This window comes from Coregonus clupeaformis, unplaced genomic scaffold (assembly GCF_020615455.1).
Source record: "Coregonus clupeaformis isolate EN_2021a unplaced genomic scaffold, ASM2061545v1 scaf0293, whole genome shotgun sequence".
Taxonomy (NCBI): domain Eukaryota; kingdom Metazoa; phylum Chordata; class Actinopteri; order Salmoniformes; family Salmonidae; genus Coregonus; species Coregonus clupeaformis.
Genome location: NW_025533748.1, coordinates 438,445 through 447,552, shown reverse-complemented (window position 1 = coordinate 447,552; position 9,108 = coordinate 438,445). Strand labels below are relative to the sequence as shown.

At 46.8% G+C, this 9,108-nt stretch overlaps 1 pseudogene; it reads left to right on the top strand.

The window, feature by feature from the left end:
• The first annotated feature begins 233 nt into the window (after positions 1 to 233).
• LOC123484372 overlaps positions 234 to 9,108 on the top strand; it is a 28,119-nt pseudogene continuing 19,244 nt past the window's right edge.

The following is a 9,108-nucleotide window of genomic DNA, read 5'->3' as shown; positions in this document are numbered from 1 at the left end:
GAAAGGCTAAACCTCTGTCACCATGTGTTGACGTCAGTGCCCAAACTGCCTGTCTATCTAAAAGAGAGACAGTCAGCTGCCGCTACGCGCAAGGCCCTGTGTGTCATCTCTGACGCCTGTGATGCCACACACACACACACACACCCACATAACCTCCACCCAACGGCCCTCTCTCTCTCTCTGACCCGCCCCCTTTTCTATCTCACACCCTTTGACTTTCCTGCCTTGGTATATATAGTCAGTGAGGCTCTCAGTGTTCTCCTGGCAGCCATCATGAAGGGTATAGTCTCAATCTGCTGCTTCATCAGCCTGCTGGTCCTGGCCTCAGCAGGTAAGGGGCCCTCACACTTTATCTACCATTTTATATGTTTATGTGGATGTCGATATACATAGATTTTGTATGGATGTGTGTTTATAGGCTTGTTAGTGCTATTGGTCGTTGGAAGACTACAGTACTGAACTGTACATGTCCTGGGGTACAGCTCATGTATCAAATGTATGAGACGTGGCATGGTTGGGTTGGTTGGATGTCTTAGCATGCTTTCATTGTCCAGTCAATTTGGTGGCTTGTAGACAGACAAATATACTGGATCGATTTTACTTATCCAACATACGTTATTCAGACTGAAAAATTCTGAGATCTCTACACTGATACGTCCAGCCATTGTTTTCAGTGGACTAAACTGTCTTACTCTTTGGGCTTTTAGCAACTATGCAGATGGATTCTTCTGTCAGTCAGTTGTGTGGGTTTATAGGGACATAGAAGGTACTGTAGATATGGAGTTTTTGTCGTTTTTAAGTGTTGTAGTTTTAAGCCAGGACTTGCACGGGTCCTTCAAACAGTGGCGGCCACCCGGACACAGGCATGAGCATAGACACCTGTGTCCCTCTCTCTCTGCTATCCTGCAGCGCTATTCAAAATCGAAGGGTTTTTAATTAAATATGGTAGAAGGCTAGGTTCAATCAGGACAGAATATTTTAAGGCCTCCGTCCTTTTAAAAATGGTGCAAACTTGGCACATCTTGCAGTCTCTCGTTATTTTTTATGTGTGTGCATATATTCCTTTATTAAGTCTCATCAAGATGTTTATTAGACACACACACACAGTGGGTGTGACTTTTATACACCAGAAACTTTTGGCGTGGTGACGGTGTCACCTGTCCTAAAGTCTGGCGCCAGCTGAAGGAACTTCTCAGATTGTACTAGAGAGAAGAGCCTGCATACCCTCAGTGTATCACTCTCTCTGTCTCTCCCTCTGTCTCGCTTTCTTTGATTCCTCTCTCTCTCTCTCTCTCTCTCTCTCTCTCTCTCTCTCTCTCTCTCTCTCTCTCTCTCTCTCTCTCTCTGTCTTTCGATTTCCCTTTCTTCAATTTCTCTCTCACCCCCTCTTTCTTTCCCATTCTTTGATATTCTCTCCCTCCCTCTCTCTCTGTCCTTGCTGACAAGTAGTTGTCATAGGGACATTTTTGATACTTGTATCTATTGACTGATTAGCTTGACATTTTACTGGATTCATTCATATATATTACATACTTTTATTTTCAAGCGATTACATGAATTGTCCATAGCTTTATCTGCCTTTGATTGTGTAGGATAGGTGCCCATGACACAAGTGTTGAAATAAAATGCCCAGATTACTCCTTGATTACATCAAGATCACCCTCTCTCCAGAAATGCGGCGGAGGGATCTCTCGAAAGTAAAACAGTTTCTTCCTGTTACCCTTGTCCGTCCTTGGGCTCCGCTCAGTCCCAGGGCAACAGGCCTTCCTATCCCAGTCCCAGCCTGCTGTCAGGTGTCTAGGATTGAAAGGCAGGCGTCCCGTAACCGGACACCGTCCACTATAGATCCCCCCCCCCTTCCACCCCTCCCCAGACACAGCACTACCCTTTAGCAACATTGCCTCCACAGCTGCTGTCACCCTGCACTGTCACAATCACAATTTATTCCCAGCAGCTGGCCTTATAGGGACATGCATTATCGAGTCAGGCGGGGCCGGAGGAGGCCGGAGCGGGAGCACACAGGCCCTGCTAGCGGTTCTGACTAGAGGGACTACAGCTACAGCCGGAAGTAACTTTTTCCTAACAGGTTAGGAGAATTTACGCAGCAGGTTAGGAGACTTAGGTTAATGTTAGGAAAAGGGCTAGGGTTAGTTAAAATGCTCTCCTAACCTGCCACGAAAAGTTATTTCCGCTCGTAGCTGTACTCCCTCTAGTCACAACCCCTGCTATCTTAGCTTGGGCCTAGCCTGGTCCAGCAGCATGGGTGGCTAGCTATGTAGCATTGAATAGCAAAGCCAGGTGGCTAATGCTATCCGAGTAGGCTGGTGGGAGGAGCTATAGGAGGAGGGGCTCATTGTAATGGCTGGAATGGGAATGTTTGTGTTTGATACCGTTCCATTTATTCCATTCCAGCCATTACAATGAGCCTGTCCTATAGCTAACTTTGTTAGTGTGTAACACTGATTCCATGGAGCGCTACTGTAGGGTGATGATGTTGTTCCTGTGGATGGCTTGTTCATATGAGTGGAGAAGGACTGCCAGGAAGTTCCTCTGGGCTAACCAGGTTAGCATTAGCCTACTTTAGGCTTATTTTAGCATCGCCTAGATTACACTGTAAAACTGAAATATGGGGATGTTGTCCATATTTGACACAATGGTTGCCAGAAAATTTTGTTTTCTTGGTAAGCATGAGGTCCTTCAAAGCCCATGGGAACAGTATTGGCAACGACTAAGGGAATCGTATTGTAGCCGAAGTGTTGGAGTGATACATGGTTAAGAGATTGGAGCATCCAGATGGAAATGAAGCACTGTCATGTTCAGTTAGGCTATTGTATGTCATCATCAAATTATATTACTGCAATGGCTATTAATGACATGGATAATTCAACTGGATTAATCACTGCTAGAAAGGGATACTTGTTATCCTGACTGTTAATGGCTATTTCTACAGGCCACCTGTTTAACCAGGAGTGGTGCTCAGACAGTGGACTGCTCATTCAGACCAGGGTTAGTCTTGTCTCCCTGTTGTGCTAACTGGAGCATTTTCTCTTCTCTTACTTAAAGCAGAATCCTGATTTTGGATGATTTACGCATTGAAGTCAGTGGGAGATAAGTGTTAACATTTGATTGCTGTTTTGTCCTGTGTTCCTGAGTGTTTACACTAGAAGCCATAATACTAATCAGAGAAGTAACACTAAACAGAATGCCTTTGGCCCAACCTGAAGTGTGAGGAGATATGGGGTGACACGGGCACTCTCTTTCCCTCTGTGTCCCCCATTGATGGCAAGCAGTAGGCCTGGGGGCCTGGGGCATCCCTACAGTGCTGGCAGTGGGGACACCCGACCCCCTGCTCCCCCTCTAGAACAAGCCCCTCAGTTCCCTCAAGGTCGGTCACTTGGTGAGTCTCTGTGGATCAGTGACAGGAGTGCCGGGAGAGTAGTGTCAGATCAACACCCCAGCGTAAAGCGCCCTCGCAACCCTCTCCTCGCCCCCCTTCCCTTCCCTCCCATCCCATCCCATCCCGTGCCACTTCCCAGTGTCCTCAGACTGATCCTCATGGTCCTCGCCCTCCTTCCCGTGCCACTCCACTGTGTCCTCAGACTGATCCTCATGGTCCTCGCCCTCCATCCCGTGCCACTTCACTGTGTCCTCAGACTGATCCTCATGGTCCTCGCCCTCCATCCCGTGCCACTTCCCAGTGTCCTCAGACTGATCCTCATGGTCCTCGCCCTCCTTCCCGTGCCACTCCACTGTGTCCTCAGACTGATCCTCATGGTCCTCGCCCTCCTTCCCGTGCCACTCCACTGTGTCCTCAGACTGATCCTCATGGTCCTCGCCCTCCTTCCCGTGCCACTTCACTGTGTCCTCAGACTGATCCTCATGGTCCTCACCCTCCATCCCGTGCCACTTCACTGTGTCCTCAGACTGATCCTCATTGTCCTCGCCCTCCATCCCGTGCCACTTCACTGTGTTCTCAGACTGATCCTCACGGTCCTCGCCCTCCTTCCCGTGCCAGCCTCCTGAACCATGTCACCAAGAGTGCTTACGCTGTGGCCTGTGACATTGGCCAGCGAGCCTCTAAGCCACAAAATCCCTCTAAGATTTAACCCTAAAAACAGCCCCGGTCCAGTAGTCCTTTGAACGTTCTTTAACTGTAAAATGGCATGAACTCTGTCTCCATTTTGGACACAAGCTGACAATTGGTTTGTCCTTTAGTCTGGAGTCTATGTATGGGTTTGTACATATGGATAGAGCTTGTGTGCCCAGTGTATTGGAGTTTAAATGTGTTTAAGGTATGTAAATGAGTATGAGTGTGATGATTGGGCCAAGGAATGTTTCCTGACCATGTGACCTGACCAGGAAGAACTCTGAGATGAGACCACCTGGTGCTCCAAGATGGCTATATCACAACTATCATGAGGCTAGACGGGTCCTCATTCTGAATCAAGATGTTGGGGGGGGTAACTGAGAGGGCTGTTTGGAATGCACTCAGAGCAGATTTTGCCAAAACTCTCTCATAAACACTCCTGCATCCAGTTAGTGAAGTAGGCCAACTGGTCTGAGGCACGGGGAACTGTCTGAGACTGGACAGGAATGTAAACCTAACACAGTGAAAACTACCGGAGTAGGTTATTCACAGCAGAGCAATTATACCTGATACTGGCTTGTTGCTTGGCTACCACACTTACAGCTACTGATAGGATATGGGACTTGTCTTCTTCTTTACAGCCACCAAATCACCACTACAACCAACAATCCCCAAGGACCATTACATTCTGTTGCAACAATTAGAAGGGGGTTATTGGGTCAGAAAATCCGCTCCATGTTCAGAAAGTTGCTCATAGAAATGCAAAGTAAAGAGCAGGGCTAATTCTCACCTTTCTATTTGACAATAACTCCTGAATGTTGCATCCCTATGCGGAAGAGACATTTCTGTTGAATGCTTTCAGTTGTGCAGCTGACTAGGTATCCCCTTTCCCTTCCTTATTTGGATGCATCATTGAGTGTCATGTGGTTTGTCAGCGGCCTCTTGAGAAGCTGCTTCAGACTTGTTAACACCTCCCTACTCATCCTCACCCTCTAGCCTACATATAGCCTATTATAATTTAGAGCTGTAGAACATAGATCCTCACCCTCTAGCCTACATATAGCCTATTATAATATAGAGCTGTAGAAAATAGATCCTCACCCTCTAGCCTACATATAGCCCAGCATAATATAGAGCTGTAGAAAATAGATCCTCACCCTCTAGCCTACATATAGCCCAGCATAATATAGAGCTGTAGAAAATAGATCCTCACCCTCTAGCCTACATATAGCCTATTATAATATAGAGCTGTAGAAAATAGATCCTCACCCTCAAGCCTACATATAGCCCAGCATAATATAGAGCTGTAGAAAATAGATCCTCACCCTCTAGCCTACATATAGCCTATTATAATATAGAGCTGTAGAACATAGATCCTCACCCTTAAGCCTACATACACTGAGTGTACGAAACATTAGGAACACCTTCCTAATATTGAGTTGCACCCCCTTTTGCCCTCAGAACAGTCTAATTTCATCCGGGCATGGACTCTACAAGGTGTAGAAAGTATTCCACAGGGATGCTGGCCCATGTTAACTGCAATGCTTCCCACAGTTGTGTCAAGTTGGCTGGATGTCCTTTGGCTGGTGGATCATTCTTGATACACACAGGAAACTGTTAAGCGTGAAAAACCCAGCAGCGTTGGAGTTCTTGACACACTCAAACCGGTGCGCCTGGCACCTACTACCATACCTCGTTCAAAGGCACCAGTGGAGGCTGCTGAGGGGAGGACAGCTCATAATAATGGCTGGAACGGAACGGAGCGAATGGAATGGCATCTATTTGATACCATTCCACCTATACCGCTCCAGCCATTACCACGAGCCCGTTCTCCCCAATTAAGGTGCCACCAACCTCCTGTGAAAGGCACTTAAATCTTTTGTCTTGCATATTCACCCTCTGAATGGCACATATACACAATCCATGTCTCAGTTGTCTCAACACTTAAAAATCCTTCTTTAACCTGTCTCCTCCCTTCATCTACACTGATTGTAAGCATTTCACTGTTAGTCTACACATGTTGTTTACGAAGCATGTGACAATAAAAACAATTATTTGATTTGATTGACGTGGATTTAACATGTGACCTCAATAAGGGATCATAGCTTTCACCTGGATTCACCTGGTCAGTCTATGTCCGGGCTCTCCAACCCTTTTCCTGGAGAGCTACCATCCTGTAGGTTTTCACTCCAACCCTAATCTAGCACACCTGATTCTAAGAATTAGCTGGTTGATAAAATGAACCAGATTACTTACAACTGGAGTTGGAGCGAAAACATACAGGAAGGTAGCTCTCCAGGAACAGGGTTCGACACCCCTGGTCTATGTCATGGAAAGAGCAGGTGTTCCTAATGTTTTGTACACTTAGTGTATAGCCCAGCATAATATAGAGCTGTAGAAAATAGATCGGACACTCTAGCCAACCCAGAATATAGAGCTTTAGAAAATACATCTGTACTTAACACCTCCCTTTCTAATCATCCACACCCTCTAGCCTACATCCAGCATAGAGCTGGATAATATAGATCAGAGAGAGAGGACATCATGTCTCTTGCCTCTGGATGTCAATACTGTAGTTTGCATCAGCCCCCGAACCTCCTGCACTCTCTAAATTAACCCCCAAAGGCGCCAGGCGAACCTTCTGATATGAACCCCAGGACATCTGTCACTCGGACCATGTGTCTATCCGAGTTGAGCCTGTTGCCAGGCAATCGTAGTTCAGTTTGGAGAAACATTCCGACCGGCAACAGGCAGCACATCCAGTCAGAATGCTGCGGGTAGAGCTGCCGATGATGGTATAGGCTCGTAGGCTCTGGGCTTTTGGGGACGGGTGAGACACGCCCTGATGTTCTCCAGGCTTTAGCGGCCAGGGCTGGGGGAAGTTCTGTGTCACGCCTCAACTATAGCAGTTCATTATCTCACTGATGCACCCCAACTGAAGGGAATGTTACAATCATCCTGATACTGGTGGCAGATTAATCTCTCTCTCAATCAATACTGTGAACGTACCAGTTCTTAGTCTTGTTATGCCCTGGTATGGCTGCATGCTCCATTATTATGGGGGCCATATCAGGACTAACTAGTTTATTCATTAACAAGTACTGTAGAGGAGGTTCATGAAGTTCATAAACTTAGTTGGTCCAGGGGTCACTGGGAGTCAGATAACAGAGAATAAAGAGAATCTAGCCTTCAAAGCACTGGCAGTCATTTGAATAGTGTATGCAACATACATTACAGTACATTTGTATAGTGTAACAACAGTATGTAATACATTACAGTGTATTCTCTAGTACTCTCAGGTATGTAAAGGTCACACATAAATGTCCTGCTTCGATTGCTGTGTCTTGTCCATGTGAGCAGGTGTGTGTGTGTGTGTGCGCAAGTGTGTGTGTGTGGGTGCTCTCATTCACATCTAATATCAGTGTAAAAACCCCAGATGAAGTTCTGCTGTGCTTGCTGCACCACCAGGGAGTGGAGGTAAATTAAATTAGCGTTAACAGGATTAGCCCGCTAGGTCTTTAGCGTCCTCTGAACCCTGTGGATTTACCCTGGGCCACGGGGAGTTTCAGGCGACCTTTACACCGGGCCAGGGGATTTCCATCAGAGAGGAGCAGCATCACTATCTACAATGGTGTCTCATCACCAAGAGATCCACCTGATTATTAACCACACTATTCATCTCCATGGATGGAGTACTCTGATCCACACTTACCACACATGACTGCCCAACCCATGCGACACTGATCTAGTGTCATCGATAACATATGATAAGAGACAAGTCATTCTGTGGATGATCATTATAGACTGTAAAAGTAACAAGTTAGGCCCTACTCATGTTCCAAGAAGAGAAGGAAAAAAAGAAGAAGAACATTAATTTGATGTAGAGTTTCTGTGGTCAATTCCTGGGCTTAAAACAAAAATGGCTGACATGTAGCTGACATCGACACATCCCAGGGTCAGGGGTCAGGGGAGCATGGCTGGACACAGAGGCTTGTGCAGGACATGGTTGGTTGCTGGGGGGTAGCAACAGGTGCTATAGCGTTTGGAGCTGGTACCCCCTGTGGCCAGAAATAGCCCTACAATGGGTCAGGGGATAGAAGGAGGAGGGGGGCAGAGAATTCTCCACTCTATTTTAAGACCTAGAGTGTTAGCTGGTCTGGAGACTCACAGACATCCCCGGGCCTCACTGATCTTAATTCACTGTAACTGGCCTCTGTACCAGACCACTTTAACAGGCCACTGTACCAGACCACTTTAACAGGCCACTGTACCAGACCACTTTAACAGGCCTCTGTACCAGACCACTTTAACAGGCCTCTGTACCAGACCACTTTAACAGGCCTCTGTACCAGACCACTTTAACAGGCCTCTGTACCAGACCACTTTAACAGGCCACTGTACCAGACCACTTTAACAGGCCACTGTACCAGACCACTTTAACAGGCCTCTGTACCAGACCACTTTAACAGGCCTCTGTACCAGACCACTTTAACAGGCCTCTGTACCAGACCACTTTAACAGGCCTCTGTACCAGACCACTTTAACAGGCCTCTGTACCAGACCACTTTAACAGGCCTCTGTACCAGACCACTTTAACAGGCCTCTGTACCAGACCACTTGAACAGGCCTCTGTACCAGACCACTTTAACAGGCATCTGTACCAGACCACTTTAACAGGCCTCTGTACCAGACCACTTTAACAGGCCTCTGTACCAGACCACTTTAACAGGCCTCTGTACCAGACCACTTTAACAGGCCTCTGTACAAGACCACTTTAACAGGCCTCTTTACCAGACCACTTTAACAGGCCTCTGTACCAGACCACTTTAACAGGCCTCTGTACCAGACCACTTTAACAGGCCACTGTACCAGACCACTTTAACAGACCACAGTACTTTAGGTAAGACATTGCACACCCTTTGCTTGCCTCACTCAGGTTCCAGAAGGTATCAGGTATCAAGTTATCAAAGTCGCTCTTTATCACATGCTTATACAATACACTGTTGTTGTTGAAGCTGTTG